Genomic DNA, 6,000 nt, shown 5'->3' with positions numbered 1-6,000 from the left:
AGAGAAACACAGCATTCCCAATTACATATTTTCTTTGAATCCTCAATTGTGGAAAGACAAACTGCAGTTAAAAGGGACTCCAAAGCGTCTTTTGCATTATTAACAGCCATGATGTAACCACAAAACAACTTTTAGAAGGGGGGGGCATGCAGACAATTAGGCAACCGTGGCTCATCGTGAAAAAAACAACAAAAAAACAGTGCAGATAATGCATTTCACAAATGTTTAATTAGGCCGTATTAATCAAAGGCTTTCCTCTTCCCTTTCTCTTCTATCTTTTCCCTCTCCCCCCCTCTTTCTCTCTCTTCTCTTCCCTTCCCTCTTTCTTTTTTTGTGATAGATCTGCAGCGTGACCCCCAGTTAATTGAAACCCAGGAGACTCTTCTTGCATAAAATCAGATTTATCTATCCATAAAAGGATTTCGTTAAAAATAGTTCCAAATCCAGTGGCTCACAACTAAAAGCCCGCAGCTACCGAGGCGAGCCTGGCTCCAGCCCCTTTCGCCCTCTCTCAGTCGCCACGGTGAAACAAGTGCTGCCTACTGCTAACTAGCTGGGGACCCATTAATTAATTGCAGGAAAACACAGACATTATGTCTGTGGGGCACATTTTTTTTTCTCTCTCCCCCAAAAGAAAGAAATGACTGTGTGTGTGTGTGTGTGTGTGTGTGTGTGTGTGTGTGTGTGTGTGTTGTCCCTCATTCGCAGCTCTTCTGAACTGTCTCGAATGTCCCCCAGACTATAATAAGAGGAAAGTAATGATGGGCCATAGTGATAATGAAAAACCATGCATCAAACAAAACACTGATTCTATGAGACAGGTCAAATGAATAGCTGGCCGAGTGGCAGAGAGACGGTCCAGTCAGTGTTGCTGTTTTTTTTTACCAACGATAAGGAAGGAAGTGGTCCATCGCTGGTAAACAGAAATCGCAAATATTTAAAACTTTCAGTAAAGATCAGAGCTGTCAAAGTTAACGAGATAATACCGTTTTAACGCCACTAATTTCTTTAACACATTAACACAATCGATCTTGGTTGTAGCGGGCTCAGTTTTAAAGATAGATTGAAACTAGAAAAAACCTAAGGAACCAATTGGTACCAACCATGTCATACTAGCTCGACACGAAGGAGGCTAAATAACGCTCCAAACTTGCGTTCAATTTTGGCGTGGAAAAACCATCATCCCCTTGATCTCTGACCTCAAGATATGTGAATGAAAATGGGTTCTATGGGTACCCACGAGTCTCCCCTTTACAGACATGCCCACTTTATGATAATCACATGCAGTCATATTCAAGTCAGCACACTGACAGCTGTTGTTGCCTGTTGGGCTTATGTTTGCCATGTTGTGATTTGAGCATATTTTTTAATGCTAAATGCAGTACCTGTGAAGGTTTCTGTACAATATTTGTCATTGTTTTGTGTTTTTAATGATTTCCAATAATAAATATATACCTACATTTGCATAAAGCAAGCATATTTGCCCACTCCCATGTTGATAAGTATATTAAATACTTGACAAATCTCCTTTTAAGGTATATTTTGAACAGATAAAAAAATGTCATGGACAATCATGCGATTAATCATGATTAAATATTTAAATTGATTGACAGCTCTAATAAAGATCATACTCTCTGCTACCAAGAGGGAAGTGGCTTGTGGGATGGGGGAACGTTGAGAACGCAGTAAGAAGTTCAGCAGCCATGATGTTTTTAAGATCATACATTTATTGGCTGTGGCCCCTGCGTGTTTATTGCCACCACAGTGGTCGTTTGGGACCGATGGTGGCCCGTGTCCAAATACCTCTGGATTTATAGCACCACGTCCCCGTCCCCCCCTCTCTTCCTCCCCCGTGGTGAAAGAGGTGTCGCCGTTTGGATCGGCGCCAGCGATATTGGCGCCGCCACGCCCTCTTTAGTTATTTGCGAAGCAGGGGAGGGGTCAGGAGCATGGGTATACCTAATTAAAGCGGACTGGGATTTGCAGCGAATGCATAGGAGAAGCAGGGACGTCCAGCCTGAGGGGGCTATTATTGATGCAACACCCTAAGGACAAGAGTCACATATGGGCCTCTCTATCTGTAGGCTTCCCTTTTTAATTCACTATCATTAAGCATAAAGTGCCACCTCGCTCCCGTGCAACCGCTGACATTGTGGGAAACAACATTACAACTATGACGTGCATGTGTGGATTCATGTGTGTGCGTGTGTGCCTTGTTTGGCTCTGAAGTGATACATGATGCGGCTGTGTTGTCTCTCCAATCAGTGCTCCCAGCCCCCCCCCACCTCCCCCCCCTTCTTTCCTTCTACAGGAAATTAATAGGCGGCTGCCACTGATGCGTTAAATTGCTTTGCGTTGGGGCACTGCAGACAACTGGATTATTTATTCTTTATATTCTCCATATTGGAACAACTGCCTTCTGCTTTGCTATTGTTTTTAAATGAGATCTTGTTTCCCAGTGTTGCGTTAAAAGATACTGTATGTAATTGTTTCAAACAGTCACATGGTTGGAGATTTTGGTATTCTGTCTTGTGATGATTGATCAGAAAATTCTTTTGCCTATTTTATGAATACCTTTTGAATAAAATAAGAATTATAAAATTAAAAAAAATTTAAAATAAAGGACCAAATTTTGCTTCCAGTTTGATGTCTAACTGGTGGATTATCAGATTAGGGTTTCATAAAAGGATGAAAAAGGATCATATCTGAAATATTATTATTATTACTTTTAACTGTTTGCCAGGTGTCAATTTATTGGCTGTATGTTTATGTTCCTATTATTAAAATAAATGGTTGTCTCTTCTCAGTGTCAGTCAGTAGCATACAGTAGGCAACATAGAAACTGTCTGAAGCACCAACTGGTTGAAGGCACCATGTTCAGAGTTTCACCCAGACTTTAACAACTTGTGGACTGAAAATGAAGAATTCATCCCAAGCATCATAATTCTCCTACCTGAGTGCTCAACAACCCTCTCTGTGCACATATCAGTGCTCCACGTGATGTTTGATGAATGTGATTTAAAGACAAAGATGCTTTCAGGGACTACTTTTGAGGCTCATGGTATGACATATCCAGCCCTTCAACACCACATTTTCACTTCCTTTGTCACACATTTTGATAAGGAGTCTACATAGAGAAAAGTTCCCTATTGATATCAATAAGCTACAGTACTATGTTTCAAAGTATGCATTTTTATTGTTGAGACGTACAGTATGTGTCCTTAACCCATCAACTGTTACAAAATGCTGCTATCAGAGTCGTGATCAAACCAAGAAGATTGAACCGTTGTAAGAGCCAGATCACACTGGTTGAGACTAGCAGACTTAAAGGTAGGGTCGGTAATTCTGAGAAACTAGTAAGAGTACACTAGATTTTACAAACGATCCAACCGAAAAACCCAGCCCAGTGTTGCCATCTCTTTTCCAATGAAAGTAGTTGGCATCTCCAAAAGTCCCTAAATCTAGTGAGAAAGTTGCCAAGTCAGCAACACTGACAGTCTGTCCCTTCAGGCCTTCCTCCGAAGCCGGTCCCCCACAACTATCACAATGAACGTAAACAACAAACATGGCTATTGTTAGCCGAATTAAATGATTGGACGGGCTCATTGCAGTCCTGCAACAGCTGCGGATACTGGATTTTATTTTTATTTTTTTTGTCAGAGCCTTCGATTTATTGATTGCTTTCGGGACACAATGATAATTTTAACAAATATAACACAAAATGTATTTGCACAACACTACCAACCCGACCTTTAAGAGACAAAGTAATGGTGCATTGAGACGTTTTTCTGCTCAGAGCTGAGCGTTGCCCAAGAGACTTCAAACTCAACAAAAATGCCAAAATTCCAGCTTCTCAGTGGTGGGGATTTGCTGCTTTTCTTTGTCTTACGTGATCGAAAGTGTTGAATATCTTTGGGTTATGGACTGTTGATCAGCAAAAACAAGCAATTTGATGACGTCGCCTGGGGCCTTGGAGAATTATGATGGTCATATTTCACTATTTTCTGACATTTTAAAGACTGATTGATTGAGAGAAAAGATTAATCAATAGTGAAAATAACTGATAGTTGCAGCCCAAACATAGAGTCTATGTCATGGAGTAATACTGTGCTGCTAATTCCAGCTCCTGCCACATGTGACTTTTATAATATTTTGATATTAAAGGGGAAATCTCATGCTTATTTCCAGGTGCATACTTGTATTTTGGGTTTCTATTTCAACATGATTACATGCTTTCATGTTCAAAAAAGTTTTACTTTTCTCATACCGGCTGCTCTGATTGGTCAGCTGGCTCCACTCTGTTGTGATTGGTCAAACAAACCAAACTCTCTGCTCCAGCTCCGCTCTAACTAGCTTTGTTTGAGGGCGTGCCAAACTAGCCGCTAGGCAGGTATTATGCAAATGTGTTACTTGGTGACGTCACCACGTTACGGAAGAAAAGGCGGGACTTCAAGCGAGGTGTTTCAGACAGTTCAGGAGCAGTGTTTCTGTGTGGGAGAGTAACTCCCTGGTGTGGGCTTTGTAACTTTGCAGACATTTCACATGCACAAAGAACTATATAACACACTAAAGGAAAGGGAACAAACACAAAAGCATAATAGGTCCTCTTTAAGCATTCATTTTCACATTTATGGATATAGATTACTATGTTTCACTCTTGTTATCATTTTAACATGCAGTACGCCAGCTACTCACAGCACCAGATGACATAATCTGACATTTCTTTCATCCTTTTCTCTCAGTGCCCATGTGGCTCTGCTTCTCCCTTTGTGTTCCTACCATGTAGCGAGGAAGGCCTGCTGTTTCACTTTGCAGTGGAGGTCTCCTCATCCCCCCACCGGACCACTGTCAATGGGAATCTCCTTCAAACCCCCGCTGCTGCCTGGCCTGGCATCGCCTCACGCTGCCTCCGCACATATGCATGTCATGTGGTGTCAGCGCCAAGGTGTACTCTGACGTTATGGGGCCTGATGGTAGCATATTCCCTGCTGATAGCGATGATTGCTGCGCTCAGGTATAGCTCTGAGTGTGTGTGTGTGTGCCCTCTGAGCCCGCTCTTCACGTTATGGGTCTACGCCCGAGCTGACTGGTTAGCCCCCTGCACCTACGCGAGTCCGCAGTGAGGATTCAACATGGCAGCTGCAGGTTTACGAGGCTGCCGAACCCTCCTCCCCTGTTCTCTATGCTCTATTTCACCTGCTTCTCTATCCTCTTGCCCCCGTTTCTTACCCTTCTTCCACTAACCCTCACATTTTTCCATTTGGCTGAGCTTGGAATAGAAGGGGGGTGACTCACACACCGTGGCTGGTGCACAGAAGATCAGTGCTCCTCTGTTCTATTTTGCATCCCCCAGTTGAATTTAAATTCTGGTGGAAGGGATCTCATTTTGCTTCCCTCAAGTTCTGTGTCATGGCTCCATTTTCTGTTACTACCAGTGGGCAACCTCCGGGTCTGAAAAGTGAAGCCAATGCGGAAGTGTCTCAAACTTGCATTCTTTCTAATAGCCAGCAGGGGGCGACTCCTCTGGCTGCAAAAAGTAGCATAGAAGTCAATGAGAAAATGAGTGTACTTCTCACTTGATTTATTACCTCAGTAAACATTGTAGACATGAGTTCATGGTCTCAATCATTAGTTTCAAGTCTTTTTCAATACAGCATGATGTTCATTTAGTAAATTATGGTCCCATTTAGAGTCAAATAGACCATAAAGCAGGGGATGCTTTCGGGGGGCGTGGCTACCTTGTGATTGACAGGTTGCCAGCACGGCGTTGTCCGGTCTGGGAGTTGTCCGCATTTTCGTCTTACAACTTTAACCCTTTCACAGTGTGTTTTCAGTTCATGAAGGTTAATGTAACATTTTGGTCGCCTAAAAATGTCTTCGTCAGCGTTCGGTTGTACTAAATCATGTCACTTCTGGTTGCAAAAACCAAGATGTTGATGGCCAAAAACAAAGATGGTGACGGCCAAAAAGCCGAACTCGAGGCTTTAAAACAGCAGTCCA

This window comes from Sebastes umbrosus, chromosome 21, assembly GCF_015220745.1.
Source record: "Sebastes umbrosus isolate fSebUmb1 chromosome 21, fSebUmb1.pri, whole genome shotgun sequence".
In the NCBI taxonomy this organism is placed as follows: domain Eukaryota; kingdom Metazoa; phylum Chordata; class Actinopteri; order Perciformes; family Sebastidae; genus Sebastes; species Sebastes umbrosus.
The sequence above is the reverse complement of the archived record's forward strand: the minus strand, read 5'-3'. Positions refer to the sequence as shown.